General features: G+C 36.4%; 1 long non-coding RNA gene across 1 annotated transcript; it reads left to right on the forward strand.

The window, feature by feature from the left end:
- Positions 1–17,924: 17,924 nt before the first annotated feature.
- Positions 17,925–18,660, forward strand: LOC126336502 (uncharacterized). Its single transcript, XR_007564966.1, has 3 exons — positions 17,925–18,009; positions 18,168–18,278; positions 18,457–18,660. It is a non-coding gene; the product is annotated as an uncharacterized LOC126336502 (long non-coding RNA).
- The last annotated feature ends 964 nt before the right edge of the window (positions 18,661–19,624 follow it).

Raw genomic sequence — 19,624 nt, forward strand, 5'->3', positions numbered from 1 at the left:
CTTGCGCAATGGCAAAGTTTATGATGCATACGTTACGCAAACAGATACACTATTCGTCGCACACATGTGTGAAAACACTACTGTACTGATGAAGATTTTGTAAATATGAATATAACCCAATCCTTCTATCTTGATCCTACTCCCACCTCCTTGCCCACTGCTGGACGATGGATAGTGGGGTAGTGAGGTTTTTGCACTATTCTTTTGTATATTTTGTCCATTCATAATTTGCAGCACTTAGGGTCTCTCGTCGAGTTTTGCAGAATTCTTGATGGCAGATGCCATAGATTTCAATATTCTGTAAAGAAGGAGATAGTACTCCGTTAGTGCACATGCACAGCAAGAAATAGATGGCACAACCTGAATTTCGTGTACATAAATATGTCATGTCATGTCTAATTGTAAAATTTTGTAAATGTAAACGACTAGCAATCTCAATATAAATCTGAATTTTGTAAAGTTTCACAGGACATGACTAGCAAAAGATGTCTAATTGTAAGTTTTTGAAGATGTAAACAACTAGTATTCTCTATATAAATATGAATTTCGGGAGAGTTTCACAGGTCACGACTAGCAAAGTATTTCAATGGCTATGTAGCAACTTAGCTACGAAGAAGTTCATTTGTATTATGTATATTGAATTTCATGTCTATAGTAGGTAATCATTTTATGTATATGTACATGTCCATTTTTTCTATGTAATTTTGAACTTGCCTATTCAAAACTTAAATGTCCTCTTGTGAAGGCTACACACAAAACAGTCTTACTATGTGCACCTAATATAAAAGGAGAAAAGATGCAAAGTGTAATTTTGCTCAAAAGTGAAGTGTCTGTGAAAATGTGTTCTCAGAAGGAACAGGACGTCGAACCTCCCTTCTGAACAGTGTAAAAAAAATCAAATAGTGTTGATAAAGAGAAATCAACCAGTCAAGAGTAAAAATATGATAGAAAAGTGTTTTCCGTACAAAGTGATAAGTTTAATCTCAAATTCTACGATAAAGTGCAATGATGCGTATCACAGTGATCCCTACCTTGGAAAGTGCTTGGAAGTCTGCGTTGTACGGTCTTCGGATGCGGCTACCAGTACTGTCGCGTCCGTCGTAAGGGGTGGCGCCGCCAGACTTGTCACCGCCTATTATACCTCAACAGCGGACCCGAGCGCGAGGCTGTACACAGTGCCACGGTGCGTGGTGGATGGACCACTTTAGCAAAATTACTGCACTCGTGCACGCACAGCCACTCTTAAACACCAACAATACTGACATGAACTTTGTTGTCATCGACAACTTAAAACCAAATTGTATGACCTTTTGTGTTCTTTTGTCGTAAGCAGATTCATTACCTATTGTCCTGATGTGCAAACTGTAAAGTAAACAAAGTTGTGGTGCTATGACTTTTACTGTGCTTCGCACGACGCACCACACTGAACTGAGGCAAAGTATAGTGCTCACTGGTCGACACAATAAGAACTGTGAATACAGGGTAGCAGCTATTGTTTTAATAACAGGACTGCCAACGGTGCAGGCATCTCTCTAAAAAAAAAATGAATCATCCATTGATCAATTTCAAAGTGGCTATTTTGTAATGTGCAACAATTTATGTATATTTACTTAAACTTTGTACTTTAGGCTATAATTCTTTATATATGTATGTACTTGTCATATGTTTGAAAATGTTGTATAATGCTGGTGCAAACACTGCACAACCTTGTTCGTCAACTCAAATCTGGTACTGCCGCGAAGTTTGAAAAACTTACGCACCAGTAGAGGGGGCCGTGTGGCGATACCTGTAAGACACCGCTAGCCCACGCCTCTCGCGGTGTGCATTTAACCCCATTTAAATGACGCGCCAAGCGCGCGCCCAGCGGCTGTACGATTAATTAAATAATCGGCGTGCTAATCACAGTTGAAATCTCTGGTCCAGAGGGACGTGAAGAGGCTGTGGTCAAGAGAGAGAGTAAGAGTCAGTCGAGTCTTGTTCAGTCTTAAGAGTCAGTCGAGCTAGAAAGTGTCTTGTGAAACGATCATTCTGTGGATAATATTAGTGTGATGATTTTTTTATATGTGTTGTGTTGTCTTCTTCGATGAGTAAAAAAAAAATATATAAGTAAAATAAATTTTTGTGATGTCCATCAATAAGTTCATTCCAGTAAAAATAGAACCACTTCCCTTCACCTTTATTCACCCTTTTTTCTTTCTTTCCTTTCAACAAAACATATACAAAAACAAAAAATTACCACCCTCCCTTTTTTTTTAATTCCGGACATCACAACAGCCAACACTCGAACAATTCTGGATAATGAGCAAGAGCAAACTGAGCCCATTACACCACACAAACGAAAGCCCTGAACATATCACCAGAGGGCACAGCAAACCACAACACAACGACATCTACAAACACGCCACACTCAGAAACCAAACTCCGCGCCGTCATGACGTCACACACAACAACACCCTTACGTCAAAGCCGACGTGTGGGATCGGACGCTTCTGTCGACCCTGGCATACTTCATTTTATCAGGGACAATACCTTGTCGTAGGGATTCATTAAGTATATGGCAAAGTATTACACAAATGGCATTATGACAATGTTGAAGTACCTTAATGGAGATATTATCAAAGCCAGATTACATTTTGGTTTGCATTTTAGTGATGATCCTTTTCACTTCACTGACTGTAACTGGGTCTATGAGCATTTGATTAATTTTACACAGACCAGATCCTTTCAGAAGGTCCATTGCCTCGTTGACTGAACTGCTACAGCTAGTTTTCTCAGAAGCTGTTAGAAAGTGCTCATTTAAGACTGTTGCAACTGTGTTCATTTCTTTAATTAAATTACCGCACTGTCTTATTTCTATGCTGAATACACTCTCCTCTTTTTTTCCCAGCTCCCTTTTGATGACTTCCCAGATGGTTTTTATTTTGTTGTTAGAGTTGTCTATTTCACTTTTAATATGTCAGGTTTTGAAGCACTTTATAATTCTTTTTAAGATTTTACAATATAATCTGTAGTGTTCTTTTATTGCAGGATCTTCAGAACATCTGCAGGATCTTCAGAACATCTTTGTGACATATATAACCAATTTTTTGTATTACATGCAATTTTTATCCATTTTGTAATCCAGGGTTTTATTTTCAAATAGTTTTCTCGTGAAATACTGCTTCAAAGAGGAACATGAATTCATCTGTGAATAGATTGAATTTAATATTAACATTTCTTTCTTTGTATATTGGGCTCCAGTCAGTCTGCTGCAAGAGCTGATTGAAATTTTCTGAAGTGTCCACATTGATTGTTCTGAAGGACCTAAAAACTGGTTTATATTTTTTAGTGCCAGAACATAAGTCATGAAGAGTTAGCAACTGCCCATCATGGTCTGACAGACCATTCAGAATTTGACATACAGTACTAAGACTACTACTAAATTTATCAATAAAGATGTTGTCAATAAGGCTTCCACTGGTATCTGTCACTCGGGTAGGAAATTGAACTATTGGAGTTAAATTAAAGGTTTTCTTCTACTGGTGTTGCCTTTAAGGGAGTTTACATTAAAGTCACCCATAATGACTAACTGCTTAGCCTTTGAATATATTTTTACCAAAACTGATTCAAGCTATTTTAAGAAAATACAGATTTTCCCTGCAGGAGCCCTATAAATTGTTATCACTATAATAGACTTATTATCAGGAAAAATTTCAGATCCACATGCTTCAAAATTAAAATCTTCACAATACATGCTTCAGTCAAGTGATTTATGAGGTATACCCTCTTTGATGTAAATTACAGATCCATCTTTCACTCTGTTTGATCTATAGTAACTATCAGCTAAAATATAACGTTCCAGATGGGGCATCAGCATAGCAGACCTTGCATGGTGTTCTGTAAAGCACAATATATGAGGTTGGTTTTCATTTAACATGAGACCCAAAAGCTCCAATTTTCCTCTAAGGCTCATGATATTTTGGTGGAATATACAGAATTTGTCTTTCAAACAGATTTAAAGTCGCAGTTTATGGGTGTTAAATTAGAATCTCTCAATACATCAGGATTGATACTTGATTTACCGACCAGTTCCCTGTTAAGGGGCCTGCTTGTGGACACATTACTTACGATTTGACTTGTTCTTTCCTCTGTTTCTTGATGCAGCACTGATCCCATAAAAATAGTCTTTGTGAACAGCAGGTCTTCTACTTCTATGGCTTTTTCTTGGATATGTGTAAGAAGAGAGTTCAGTGGACGGTACAAGTTTTGAAAAAGTGTCTCATTGTTAATCTCTTCTTTTTCTGCTCCTTCAGGTGATGCTGGAGATGGGACCTTGGAGACTGTGGTTGTGGCCTGTTGAGATGTTGATGGTGAGGCACAGGAGTCTTCTATTGGTGCTACTATTGCTATAGTTTCTTCTTCTACCGAAGTTGTGGAGGCTGATACTTCTGTCATTGGTGATTTCATTCGATTTGATGAAAAAATGTTTTTACAGTTGCAATTTGGATCTCATTTTCCAAAAATTCGCTTTTAAAAAATTAATCATCCATTTTATTAAGAATAAAACTTTTGACAAAGATAATTATTTTTATATAATCTGGAAGGTACTTCTGAAACTGAAGTTTTGAATACTTCCACTTTATATATTTTACAATTAAAAATCATAATCATTCACACAAAACGTGAGACAGGATGACTTGAGACAAAATCAGAAAACCAAGAACGAGACATAATAGTCTCGATTACTTATAACGTTACACAAAATGTAAGTTGACGTAACTGTAACTTCTTAGGTGTGGAAGTTCTTATACACTACTTATTCTTTGAAATGGTTGTTATTAAATAATACATAATTACACAAAAATGTTAACGGAATAGTTTAAAATCATTGCTTATGGCCATATAAGAGCGGCTTAAGTATGAAACTTGTTTATCACAAACGATTAATTAAGTGACAAAAATCATTGCGAGTATTTTTCTCCACTATTAAAAACTGGAATAAGTATGTGTCCCAAATGATTTTCTCAGGACATTTATCCGAAAACTGAGACCGTCCCAGAAAAACCAGAACGTCTGTCAACTTAAATAAGCCACACCACTCACTGTCCCTGAAACCAGTACCTAAAGAGGAAGTGACAAAGCCCTTTTAAGAAAGAACGCAAGGGACAAAAATCAGCTGCACATGATAAAAGTGTCAGACTAACTAATCAAGCAGGTGGCACCAGAAATAATTACACCACTGTCGGATATTGTCAATTGCTCATTCCAAGAAGGAGTATTTTCTGATGAACTTAGATTAATTCAAGTAGTATTTGCAGACAAAAAGGGAAACGATGATGGTCTTTTACTTATATATTTTATTTTATTAATTTTCGTTTTCCATAAAACCTTTATGCGAGTGTATCGCTAGGATTTAGAACGTGTCAGATTATTACAGTAATAGCCATATCTAAATTGTCATGAGGCTTACAAAATAAATCATATACAAACAGATGTATGAGGTTCAAGTGTTTAAAGAACAACACAGATTATAGTAGTCATAATGATTACACACACAATTTATAAGTCTTACTTTCTAATACACATAAAAAGCATTCTGCCATCAATTGACATGCCAGTGCTACATAATCATTTCTTATATGAATGTTTAAAATTAAATATATTGTACTAATTGTGTCATACTGTCAAAACATTCCTGTAAAGGATGGAAAGAACTATTCAAAAGATAAAGTTTCAGCTGTTTTTTTTTTAATTTAGTCATCACCCCAAAGATTGATTTAACATGAAATAGAAGTTTATTGTCTATTTTATGCTTAAATAATGTATCTATTTTTTCTGTACCTTGCCGAGATTTTTTTATATCTTTGTGAAGATCATCTGTACTTCATGTATCATTATCATGATATTCACTGTTTGTTTTGTAAATTGCATGATTATTGTTCACAAAGGACATTAGTTACCAAATGTACAGAGATAGCATGGTGAGAATCCCAAGCTGTTCAAATAAGTTTCTGCAGGAGCATGTGGGGTGCACTCTAGCCATAATTCTGATGACTCTATTCCGTGCAAAAAAGACTGTGTTTGCTCATAACCGGTTACCCAAAATACGATGCCATATGTCATAAGTGAATGGAAATGTCCTAGGTATGCAGATTTAATTGTTTCCAAGTCACAAACAGATGTAATTGAGCAAACAGCAAATGGTGCTGAGTTTAGTCTAATAATTGCAGACTATTGTCCTTAGTATCAGACTTCTCCAAAATATTAGAAATGCTCATGCTTAACATATTTACTACAGCACAGATACCAGAAAGGAAAATCAATGGATACAGCAACTGAATCATTAACAGAATTTATTGTACAGGTCTTGGACCACTGGATGGCGGTGTCTCAGGATTTTCTTGACTTATCCAAGGCGTTTGACACACTCAATCAGGAAGTTCTAGCAAGGAAACTAAAGAGTATTGTGGACTAGCAGCTGACTGGATAACACCATATCTCAGTAACAGGAAGCAATATACAATCATTAACAACTTATACAGATCAGATGTTAGAAGCCTTGAGTGTGGTGTAGGCCTACCTCAATGAGCTATTATGGGACCTATCCTCCTCACTTTATTTGTAAATAACGTACAAACACATGAAAATGAAAATAAGATAGTGTATGCAGATGATATGAATGTTCTAAATCTTTCCTATAGTATTGAAGTGCTTGAGAAAAGCAATTTCTTGTCGGTCAGTAATATAGCACAATGGCTCATAGACAATGAGTTAATTATTAATCTGAAAACTATGCACATGGTTTTCAACATTAAACAAAACAAGGATTAGATATATGTTTTTGTAGGTGCAAAATAAGTCAAAGAAGTTTTTAGCCATAACAATAGAAAGTGAGCCAAATTGAAACTTTCAGAAAAATACTGTATCCAACAATTTAAGCTTAGTAATACTTGCAATTGAACGATGATTCAGTGTGCACATCAAGGCCTCTTGTGCACAGTCTATCATGGACATTTTGAACAATATATGCAATATGGAATCACAGTATGAAGGAACTCAACCTTCACACAGATGAAAAGATTATTCGTATTACAGAAGAAAGGCATTCAGATTAAACTGAAAAAGAAGCAAACACAGTATCGTAGAAACACATCCAAATATCGTAATATCTTGATGTCTCCACCACCGTATATAAGCATGAGCATTGTGACAAATTACAGGATCCCACAAAACTCGAGACCAATGGGAGTTTTTAGTCTCACAACACAAGGAACAGAAAACAAATGTGGTGCCTTTCAGATAGACTCAAGATTTTTGCAAAAGGACCTAAATACTATGGTGTAAAGGTAATACGAACATTGCCAAGGGACTTACAAAACCACAAAACTGAGAAGACATTCCCTGCATCCCTAAAATGTTTTTAATAGAAGAAGAATTCTACAGTGTGGTTGAATACATGAGCAAACAGCGAGAAAAAAGTTCATAGTGTGAGTGATAAATGTTATGTACAATATTAAGATAAACATGAATTACAAATTAGTGTAAGGGACTAATCTGGAATCAAAACTACTCATGTTCAATATAAGATTCACAAATCATTTAGCACTACAGGATCCCACAAAACTGGAGACCAATGAGAGTTTTCATCCTCATAACACAGGGAACAGAAAACAAAAATGAAAGCCAACTAGCGACAAGGGCACTCAAACAACTCTAAAGAAGCTGTCAGATCTAATTTAAAGGTTCTCGTTGTAAGTGTGCCACATAGACATGATCTAATCGAGGAATCATCTGTAAACAAAGAAATAAAGTAAACAAATAATACATTTAGGAAGATCTACTCTGCTTTTAAGTGTGCAACTTTTGTGGATGCAAACAGCTTAGAGAAATCATTTCATGAAGCATGGACAGCCCAGGAACTATTATGGAAAAAAGATGATGAGTGAAAAGATACTAGAAGAAATAAGCCATATATCAATAGAAAAATTGCCTAAAATCCCACTCCAAATGAGGGCAGAAACAGAAGAAATGAAAACCTTAACAAGAGCAACATTTGCTGAAGCACTAAAAACATCAACAACTGCTATAGTTAATATTAAAATTTCATCAGCTGGCACAGCATAATCTATTTCAAGTAGGAAAAGCAACAGAAACAAGAAACCTGCAGCACAACAGGATTTTTGGTATCCGGCCTTAATGAAAACTCCAAGTTAACAGTGTTAAATGAAAGGAGAAATACCATCAGTGCTCACTCCCCTGTTCTAAAGATTATGACTCTAAATGTGCAGTGCCTCAAGAACAAATATTGTGAACTTGAAATAGCAGTAAGTAACATCCAACCTGATTAGATTAGATTAGTTTTCGTTCCATAGATCTGTGTTGAGGAGATCCTCGTGGATGTGGAACATGTCACCTTTCTTTATTTTTATTTTTATTTTTTTAAGCTGAAATAACAATACTATTAGTATAAATATATACAACACATCATTTATTTCTATTAAAAAATTCGTCAATGGAGTAGAAGGAGTTGGCCACTAGTAAGTCTTTCAGGCTTCTTTTAAACTGATCTCTATTTGTAACAAAATTTTTTATGTTTGCTGGCAAATTATTGAAGTTGAGTGTTCCTGAGTAGTGGACCCCTTTTTGAACTAAAGTAAGTGCTTGTGCAGATCATTTTTGTTCCTGGTATTGTATGTATGAACTGAGCCGTTTGTTGGAAAAAGAGATATATTATTTAGGACAAATTTCATTAAGGAGTAAATATACTGAGAGGCAGTAGTTAGTATACCCAGTTCTTTGAAGAGGTTTCTACAAGACGTCCGTGAGGTTACTCCACAAATAATACGTATTACACGCTTTTGGACTCTGAAAACTTTTGTTTGACTTGAAGAGTTACCCCAAAATATTATACCATATGACATTATGGAATGAAAGTAGGCAAAGTATGCAAGCTTTTTCACTTTTACGTCGCCTATGTCTGCTAACACTCTAATTGCAAATACAGTTCTGTGGTGTACTCCTCCCAACTGAATTTACTATCAAGTTGTAATCCCAGGAATTTAAGACTGTCAACATCTTCTATCTGCTCTTCTTTGTACTTTATGCATATGCTGGGTGGAAAGCTCTTACAGGTTGCATATAGTGAGTCTTTTCGAAGTTTAATGTCAGTGAGTTGGCTTTAAACCATTTTTTAATATCCATGAAATATCATTAGCAGATCTTTCTAGAACTACACTCGACATACTATTTATTGCAATACTCGTGTCATCTGCAAAGTACACAAGAAAAAGCAATGGCCCTAAGATGGATCCTTGTGGGACACCACATGTGATTTCTTCCCATTCTGATGATGACTGATGACTTAATTCACTAGTCCCTTGCACTGACACCCTTTGTTTCCTGTTAGCGAGGTATGACTTGAACCATTTTGCAGCACTGTCCGTGACACCATAGAATTCTAATTTATTTAAATTTATTTAAAAGGATGTTGTGGTTTACACAATCGAATGCCTTTGACAAATCACAGAAAATGCCTGCTGCTTGTAACTTGTTATTTAATGAATTAAGTACATTTTCACTGCAGGTGTAAATAGCCTTTTCAATATCAGAACCCTTCAGAAATCCAAACTGTGTTCTTGATAATATGTTATTTGTGGTCAGATGGTTGAGAAGCTGCCTGTAGATTACTTTTTCTAAAATTTTTGAGAATGCTGGCAAAAGTGAAATCGGTCTATAGTTTGATGGCATCTCTTTATCCCCTTTCTTGAATAGAGGCTTAACATCTGCATATTTCAGCCAGTCAGGAAATGTCCCAGTTATAATTGACTGGTTACACCAGTAACTTAAAAATGGTTCAAATGGCTCTGAGCACTATGGGACTCAACTGCTGTGGTCATTAGTCCCCTAGAACTTAGAACTACTTAAACCTAACTAACCTAAGGACATCACACACATCCATGCCCGAGGCAGGATTCGAACCTGCGACCGTAGCAGTCGCACACCAGTAACTTAGAATTGTACTAAACTCACAAGAACATGCCTTAATTAACTTTGTTGATATTTCATCGTAACCACTAGAATGCTTTGTTTTTAAAGATTTTATTATGGAAGTTATTTCTTTTGGTGATGTGAGTGACATATTCATGTCCCTAAAGCTATTTGTAAAGGCTAGTTTCAGATATTCAAAGGCATTATTTACTGATCCTGACAATCCCATTCTATCAGTAACGGATATAAAGTACTTGTTAAATAGATTTGCCACACTATGCCTATCGGTTACTAATGTGTCATCTACCCTTAGTGCTATTTGCTCCTGTTCCTTTTTGGTTCTACCAGTCTCCTCTTTCACTATATCCCATATTGTTTTTATTTTGTTCCCTGACATTGCTATCTTCTTCTCATAGTGTATTTGTTTAGATGCCTGAATTACTTTTTTTAATATTTTACAGTATTCCTTGTATTTAGCTAAATCATGTCTTGTGTATTACTGAACACTGGTGTAAGGACCATGGAATTAGTATTATTCATATTAATCTATTTAAACTGGCAAATCATTATAGTAGGAAAATTGTAAAAGGTGGTGAAGTCGGTATTTACCTTAGACAAGAGTTAGAATTTAAAAAGAGATGTGAAGCAGAGAACTTAAGTATTGAAAAGTTTTTCGAAGCAGGTGCTGTCCAGCTATATGGCCTGATGAAAAAAGTCTTAGTCATAACAGTGTATAGGTCACCATGTGGAAACATAGAAGTCTTTTTGATAAATTAGATTTGTTGCTAAACACTTTTTACAAAAAAGAAACTGTGATTATTCTTTGCGGTGATATCAATATTAATCTTCTAGTTGAAAGTCAATAAAAAAGGCAATTTTTGGACATATTACAGAGTTTCAACGCATCACCACACATAAAAAATTCAACTAGAATAACAAACACCTCCAATAACTTCATAGATAACATTTTCTCATATATGTCAACAACTGACATAGATGTAACAAACATAGATTTAGGATTGTCTGGCCACAATGCTCTCACTATTGACATCCCTTTGAGGTCAGAGGAGGATAAAGGCGTCAATAATATTTGCAAAAGAAACGTCTCTGTAGATACCTGTCATCAGTTCATAAGTATCTTAGAAAATGAAAATTGGTTAGATGTTATGAAACAAACAAGTACAGATGAGGCATATAGTGTATTTTCAGCAAATTATGTGATGAACTTTGAGAAACTGACCGGAATCGAGTCTATTGGACACATAAAGTCAAGTTCCTGGATGACTCTTGGCACGGGAAGAATGTAACTTCACCTCGATGTGGGCGACCTTCAAATACTCGTGTGCCTGAACGCCTCACAGCAAGACATTTTATTAAGAATCCCCATCCACAGAGAAGACGAGTAAGCCTACAAAGAGATGTGCAGTCTGCTGCAACAAGACAGAGAAACATAAGGAAACATTCTGCAATGTTCTGGAAACAACTCCCACGCTGTGGCTAAGCCATGTCTCCGCAGTACCCTTTCTTTCAGGAGTGCTAGTTCTGCAAGGTTTACAAGAGAGCTTCTGTAAGTAAAGCTGTGAGGACAGGGTGTGACTCGTGCTTCGGTAGCTCAGATAGTAGAGCACTTGAATGAGATTTTCACTCTGCAAGGCACACTCTGTGGGCACACAGTTTTAATATGCCAGGAAGTTTCAGTAGAGCACTTGTCCACAAAAGGCGAAGGTCCCGAGTTCGAGTCTCGGTCGGGCACACAGTTTTAATCTGCCAGAAAGTTTCATATCAGCGCGCACTCTGCTGCAGAGTGAAAATCTCATTACTTTTGGTTGCCGTAACAACTGCATCATTACGAAATGTAGAAATAAAGGCAACCTGCTTTTTATCCATCCATTTCATTACTATTACGCCATGTGAATGATATGCTACGAGTTCGCCTTTCTTCAGTTTTGCACGTCTCAAGGTATAAGGTATATTCTTCCTATTAGCAAGATGGCGGCGCATATGGATGTAGTGGCAAATCGCTCCGTGAATATCGGTAAATTATCATCAGTGAATTATATGCTATGTGCAAAAATAGTGATAAAAGGCGTTAAAATATGTGTAGTGGCACATAAATGGTATCATTCTTGTTGTTTCGTGGAAGCAAATCTCGGTCAACATAGGCCTACATGTGACTGTGGAACTGAGTGCAACGGTCTCGAAACTGCATTTGAAATGTGCAACGCTGGACTCGAAATAAGAGAGTGGGAAGAACTGCAAAGTGACTTAAGTAAAGCTAGACATCATGCAGGAATGCTGAAAAGTTTGATTGACTATATGGACCTTCCCACAGATACGCAAACAGGTAAACGAGAGTGTGTATATATTAGGCCAAAGAAAATCTCTCGACCTGTCTTAAATACCAATGTTTTTCATGTTCCACTAATGAATAAATACGATGTTCTAAGTGCAGACAGCTCAGAATCACGGACAAAAAATCTCAGTGTAACAGGTAACTGCTCAGAAAGATATGTTGAACAAAAAAGTGCCAGCAGAAACACGTTACCATCAAATAGTATTAAACGAAAAAATTGTGTGACAGTAACTTGTAATGAGACAGAAAAGGAAACAGAGAAGATGAAGGAAGAAATATACATATTATCGACGAGTCATGGCAAGGGACTGGCTACAATCATGTCTGATATGCAGTCCAAATATAAAGTGACTGGAATTTCGAAACCTAGTACTCCTCTACAAGAAGTGCTGAAAAACTGTGAAAGTTCCGTAAAAAGCGACGTCAACTGTGTCATAATCGGAGGGGGAAACGATGTCTATAAAAATGAAAGCAGCCTTGCTGTAAAAACACTGAAAGAATCGCTAGGAAAAATTTTACAGGCGAAGGTATTTGTTGTAAACATTCCCTACAGACGCGACTTAACAGAGAAATCATCGCAACAAATCTGAAATTCAGGAAGATTTGTAGCGGGTTTGTGCACACAACTTTCATTGAAGCAACGAGTTCAGTAAGAGAGCATTTTACTAGACATGGACTGCACAGAAACAAACTAGGCAAGAAAGTGCTGGCCAAAGAAATTCTCCAGGTGATGAAGACAGCAGGAGTAGATGCCTATGTAGAAATAGCACTACCTGCAACAGGTTTTTTTGCCAATGACAACAGAAAAGAAAAGTGCACCAACAGCATATAAGGAAGAAACATCTACAGATACACTCTACAATGAAAAAAATTACAACTGTGCAAACATGTAAAGTGTCACAGTCACCAGTGGCATTATCAGTAACAGCAGTGGAAAAGGAAGTAACAGCAGAAGTTTCACCAGCAACAGTAACTACAGTGCCTCTAAAAGGAGTAAAGAGAATTGCAGCAGGAGAAGCAGCATCAAGTTTTACCGGTAGACGGAAAATGGTACCTCCTGTCCGTCTAAATGATTTTTTAGTGGAAGGCAGCAAGATGAAGAAGCCCACGAGATAAGTAGTGTAACAAATTTCATAACACCTCACCAAAACGTTCAATCTAAAATAAACAACAATTATGACCTTAAAATTTGCTATCTGAATGTTCAAGGACTAATAGATAAATAATTCATTGTAAACAATTTTGGACTAGATAACAAATTTGATATGTTCTGTGTGCGTGAACATTGGGTTACTGAGAGTGTACTTCCAGTTGTCAAACTTGATAACTATAATGTAACAAATAGCTACTGTAGAAAATTACATATAAGAGGTGGTGTGGCAATATATATTAATCAGTCATTCAACTGCTCGATTGTTAAGTTTGACCTAGATTATTTATGTGAGGAACAGAACTTTGAAGCCACTGGTATAGTTATGGACAGTCTTAAGTTAGTAGTAGTACCCCTTTACAGGTCACCTAAGGGTATCATCAATGTATTTCTAGAAAAACTGGACATGCTGTTAGATGTACTAAGAGGGACCAGATGGTTGCATTATGACATAGTAATTGGTGGAGATCTGAATGCAGATTTTGATATAACAACACATAAACGTACTGTGACTGAGTTGAAAAACCTTCTAAGACAGTGCAATTTGCACTCAATCAATAACAGGCCCACAAGAGATAAAGCATGTCTTGACAATATTTTTGTCAGCTTTAAAACTACAGAAGAATCATGTGATGTTACAGCATTTCCATTTTCAGATCATGACTCTGTATCGTTAAACTATACAAGTAGGTTCTGTATTGATAATATCAATATTCATAAACCTGTCCCAAAAGTTATAATCACCAGACCTATCACAGATGACAAAATTGTTCAGCTCTGTAAGTCCCTTGCTGAGAGAGACTGGTTCAACCAATGTCATGGTGACACAAGTTATAGTCTTAATGCTGATTTGTCAGGGAAACTATTATTTGAGAGATTTTTAAAAACATTTCTGACACAATTTAATGACAACATCCCCATAAAGAAATGCAAATTAACTGACAAAGGCATTACACACAGACAAAATTCATGGTTCACTAAACAATTATCAAATATGAAAAACCAAGTTATGGTGTTGCACAAGATATGTAGCAATCAGAAAACAGAACATGCCAGATTAGCCTATATAAAATGCAGGAATGAGTATAAAAAAAGCCATCGTGGAAGCCAAAAAAGCACATAATTTTAATACCATTGATAATTCCACAAATAAGTGCAAAACTGCATGGAAATTAATAAATGGTGTTGCTAAAGATGTAAGAAGCAAAAAAATTAATACAAGTCCCCAAAAATTCAGTGATTTCTTTATTAAATCTGTTGAAGATGTAGGAAATACTATAATCAAACCTGACATCAGTTCATCACAGTTATTTTCTAAAAATGTTTGCAGAACACCAACAGACACAGGTACGTTTATGTTCTCTGCGGTCTCACCTAGTCATGTCCTAAGCATTGTAAAATGTATGAAATCTTCAGACAGTGTAGATATATATGACATATCCTGTAATTTACTAAAGAAAGTAATAGACTATATTGGGTACCCCTTAAGATTCTGTATAAATAAATGCATATCTGATGGATACTTTCCCGAAGAACTCAAAGTGTCTAGGGTATTTCCAATATATAAAAAGGGAGATATGGACTCACCTTCCAGTTACAGACCAATCTCCATAGTCCCACCTTTTTCTAAAATACTGGAATGTGTAATTTACCAACAGCTAACTGTCTATTTTGAAATATTAGGAATAATTAGTGAATCTCAGTATGATTTTAGGAAAAAGTTGTCTACTGTGGATGCTATAGACTTTGTAGTCAAATACTTACATGAAGTGTTTGAGGATAAGGGCTATGCTCAACCCACATTTTGTTATCTAAGCAAAGCTTTTGACTGTGTAAAGCATAAGCCACTTCTAGAAAAACTGGAATTCTATGGCATTAGACATAACAGCCTCAATTTAATAAAATCATATCTTCAGAATCGTAAGCATGTTGTTTGTGTAGGGAGAGAAATGTCGAGTATAAAACAAGTCAAGATAGGTGTTCCGCAGGGATCTGTGCTGGGCCCCTTTTTGTTCCTGATAATGATAAATGATCTGCCGTCATTTATCAAGTCCACCACTGTGTTGTATGCAGATGATACAACATTTCTTCATGCTAGTGATGATCAATAGCCTTAAAACATGTGCAGCAAAGACAATTGACCAAGCGTCCTACTGGTTCAAGTCAAATGGATTCCTGCTGAATGAAAACAAAACACAGCAGATAGCCTGTAGTCTTAGAGACAAGCTACTGTCAGATGACCCAAGTTATGTAAAATTTTTGGGGTATACATTGATGATAAATTATCTTGGGGTCAATATGTACAATATATTAGTGGTAAATTGTCAAGATTTAATTACCTGTTAGGGCGACTTATCGATTGTGTTCCTGAAAAATATGTTAGAACATCCTATTTTTCATTCTTTCAAAGTGTAATAACATATGGAGTTATTTTGTGGGGGAACTCTAGCTGTGCACATGACATATTAATACTGCAAAACAAAGCTATTAGGATAATTACTGGTTCTGCATATAAGGCACACTGTACACCATTGTTCTGTAAACAGAAAATCATGACTGTTATAAACTTGTACATATACTATGTTCTAATTTATATGAAGAAGAAATTACCAGAAACAGAAACCAGAGAAAATATACATAGCCACAATACTAGAAGGAATAGGTGCCTCTATATTCCTTACCACAGATTGTCAAAGTCACTCAACAGCTACGAAATCATGGGGTACAAATTATTTAACAATCTTCCTCAATCTGTTCAAGAATTACCTGAACAATTATTCAAAAAAACAATTCATGACTGGTTAGTCCTTCACGCATTCTATGATATAAGAGAATTTATCAACTGTAATATAATACTATAATGTTAACAACAAACCTGTTGTTTCTTTCAAGCTATTAATTGTGTTTTAGTATGTATATGATGTTGTCTATTGATGTAATGGCCGAATGACAGTAAAATTATTATTATTATTATTATTATTATTATTATTATTATTATTATTCAGTCGAAGTGTGCCAGCTACATTCATACCTCTTTCCTTCAGGAAGCGGCACCAAAGGACGCTATTATAATAATTGTCCATCCAGAGCGTATGGCCTAAGTTGAAAAGACGCTCAACAAGCTTCACTACAATCTGACTGGTTTTCAGGGTATCTACAGAAAGAAATTTCGTTTCTATTTCTGTGGCATTCCTGTATAAATAATAAATTGCCATAAATAACCTGTGGAAGATTCGCAGATAGGACTTTATGCCAAACTTCGCTGATTTTAGGGGCAGATACGTTTTTATTGCCAGTCTTCCTTTCCATAACGTTAGAGATTCATCAATAGAAATGTTTTCTCCCACGTTGTATGTGTTTCTAAATGTATCATTCAAGTGCTGAATGACGGAACCCAACTTGAACAATCTCGTATTGCCTTCAAATGTATTCACTTTTTCATTGTTTACAAAGTGAAGGAATCTGCAAAGTAGCTCAGACCTGTTTTGTTGCATACTCTGGTTAAAAATAGGCGTGTTCAAAAGCGGACGCTTTCTGAAATAGGATTTTATGGATGGCTTCTGAATAATTCCCATCAACATCTGCAGTGTGAAAAACACATAAAGCTCATCTTTGTCAGTTTCTACCCAGTTACGTAGCCTAGAACGAGGTTGTAGAACAGTCTGTTTTTGTATATAATCTGCAGCATAACGGTTAGTTTCACACACGATTGTTTCTACAATAGTTTCCCCGAAATACAGCTTGAACGCTTCAGCTGCAGAATTTACCTGTATCACAGGTCCACATTTACCAATGAATGGTGTTTTCAGAGAGACATAAGAGCTGTCAACTTGTTGCCATTTCCAGTCTTCTTCATTCCGTGCACGTTTCACTGGTGCACCTTGTTCCATGTCATCATCACTATCCGCCGTTTCTTCTCCACTTCTTTCGAATGTTTCTTCCAGTCAAAATCACTTTCATTGTCAACATCTAGATCACTCCCGCTGTCATTTATACTGTCTAAACCATTCGTCGGTTCATTGAGTATTGCGAGAATTTGCTCTGAAGTAAGACCACGCGAAGTGTTCCGCTGCATCGTTTTGCATTCGAGAGTGTCGCTCGGGCTGTAAGATACAACACGTTATTTCTCCCGACTGCCTTACTTCATGACAAAGATCTTCGAAGCAGAGCACCACAGATATGTCTGTAGCAAGCCCCTACCACGCGGTAGCGGAGAAGCGAGGCAACTGTCCCCCAATATAGTGATGGGCTAAACTACGATTTTCCGATATCAGTGATTTCCATGAATGCTACTTTTCAGTATCTTCTATTCTTAACTGTGATTTGTCGCAGTTAAGAGCCGCAGTTAAGGAACGTAGGTCGCGTATCCCTCCACCACTGCGATTTCTGCTACTTCTGCGATTTCTGTGACTTCTGCTACTTCTGCGATTTTTGTGACTTCTGCGATTTCTGTGACTTCAGAGATTTCTACGACTTACCACCGTATGAAAAAGTTACATCTGCCCACACAGAAAATTGCATCTCAACAAATCTGTCATTGGTAAGTAAGTTTTACGTTTCTTCTTCCATTGGCTTTAATTATGTATTAAATAAACAACTGTGAAAATATTAATAGTGTAATTAATATGTAAGTAGCCATACAGTAGCGTAATAGTTCGTGTTTAGAAAATGAATTCTAACATATTGTTATGTTCACAGGTACCCGAACTACATTTCAGTCACTCAGTAAATTGATAACTCAAAATATCATTGTCAACAGATCTGGAGAAATTGCCACTGCGTCTTTAGACCGTTTTCGTCAGGCGAGAGGTTAGTTTCTAAGTGTTTTGATGGATTTAATTACTTCAGTGAGATCGTTCTTGCAAATGTGAAATATACCCCATTGAGTGGCTTTCATTACAGCAAATATTAGCAATCTACTCTGTCAATTATATTGCTTGTAATTAGTGACAGCAAAAATTGTTTAATAATCCTTGTGATTTTGCAGACACAGTTCTGACTCTTGATTACTGGTTGCTGTACGTATCTATCCACATCAAGGCTATTGAGAGAGACTCGTGAAGATTCAAGACAGCTCTTAGAGTATTTGCAGTTTAAAAGTGACATAATTGTGAAATAAGTGTGCAGATGAGTGATTAAACTGTGTTTTATTGAAGTTGTTATGCGATTTTAAAGGAATAATAAATGTTAAATACAGCTAGTGAATAATTAAAATCTCATTTTCCACGTGTTTAAGCCGTCCTATACCCATAATTTTCCGCCACATATTTACTGGTAAACACTAGTTGAAGAGTGACATGCCGCCGCCCCCCCCCCCCCCCCCTTCTCCACAATCTTGGTGTGACACTGACCTGTAACATAGCCCAAGGTATAGAATATGCATTTTGAGGCTGTTGATATGAAAGTGGGAAGTACAGATCTTCCAGTTAAATCAGGAATAGCTTATGTGCAGTACTTGAAAGTAACACAGGAAAAGCTTACTTATGTAGGTGGTTGTAGTGTCGGCAAAAAGTTCGTGTGTGTGAAGTTGCCATGTAGAACACCAGGGGCAAAACTTTTATCCTGAGTCTTGAACTGTGCCGGAATAAAAGCGAGGCATTCATATGACTCAATAATGCTGTTTTCATTTCACTACACTTATACAGATGTCTGAGTTCTGCTGTGTTAACATTGCAAAGTCCTGTAGACATGTGGAGTATTAACCAAAATTGTCATATTGGAAGCAGAATCACATTTGTTACGTTACTTGATATTTTCAGGAAAAAAAGGCAATGTTGCTTCTTATGAATATAATACATTCAGAGTCACAGCTGTGTTTGACCAATCATAACTGATGCTGAATGTGCATGTCATCATATAATGTGAAGGGCTTATTTCAATAGGGGTACAAGTCCATTACCTCCACTTTTCTGTCTACAATGCTTCTGAGATTAATGATCCAAACAAACATTAATAAAGGTTCATTTCTAGCAAGAAGCCATGTGCTTGAATATTTCTGGTATTTCAACTGTAGATTTTTCAGTGCCCATTTAACTTTACGACGCCGTATCTCAAAATGAACAAAAATGGACTTGTACCACTAATGAAATAAGTCCTTCATACGCACACACAGCACACCGATCTCGTGAGCCACAAGGCTCTTATAACGAAGTACG

This window comes from Schistocerca gregaria, chromosome 2, assembly GCF_023897955.1.
Source record: "Schistocerca gregaria isolate iqSchGreg1 chromosome 2, iqSchGreg1.2, whole genome shotgun sequence".
Taxonomy (NCBI): domain Eukaryota; kingdom Metazoa; phylum Arthropoda; class Insecta; order Orthoptera; family Acrididae; genus Schistocerca; species Schistocerca gregaria.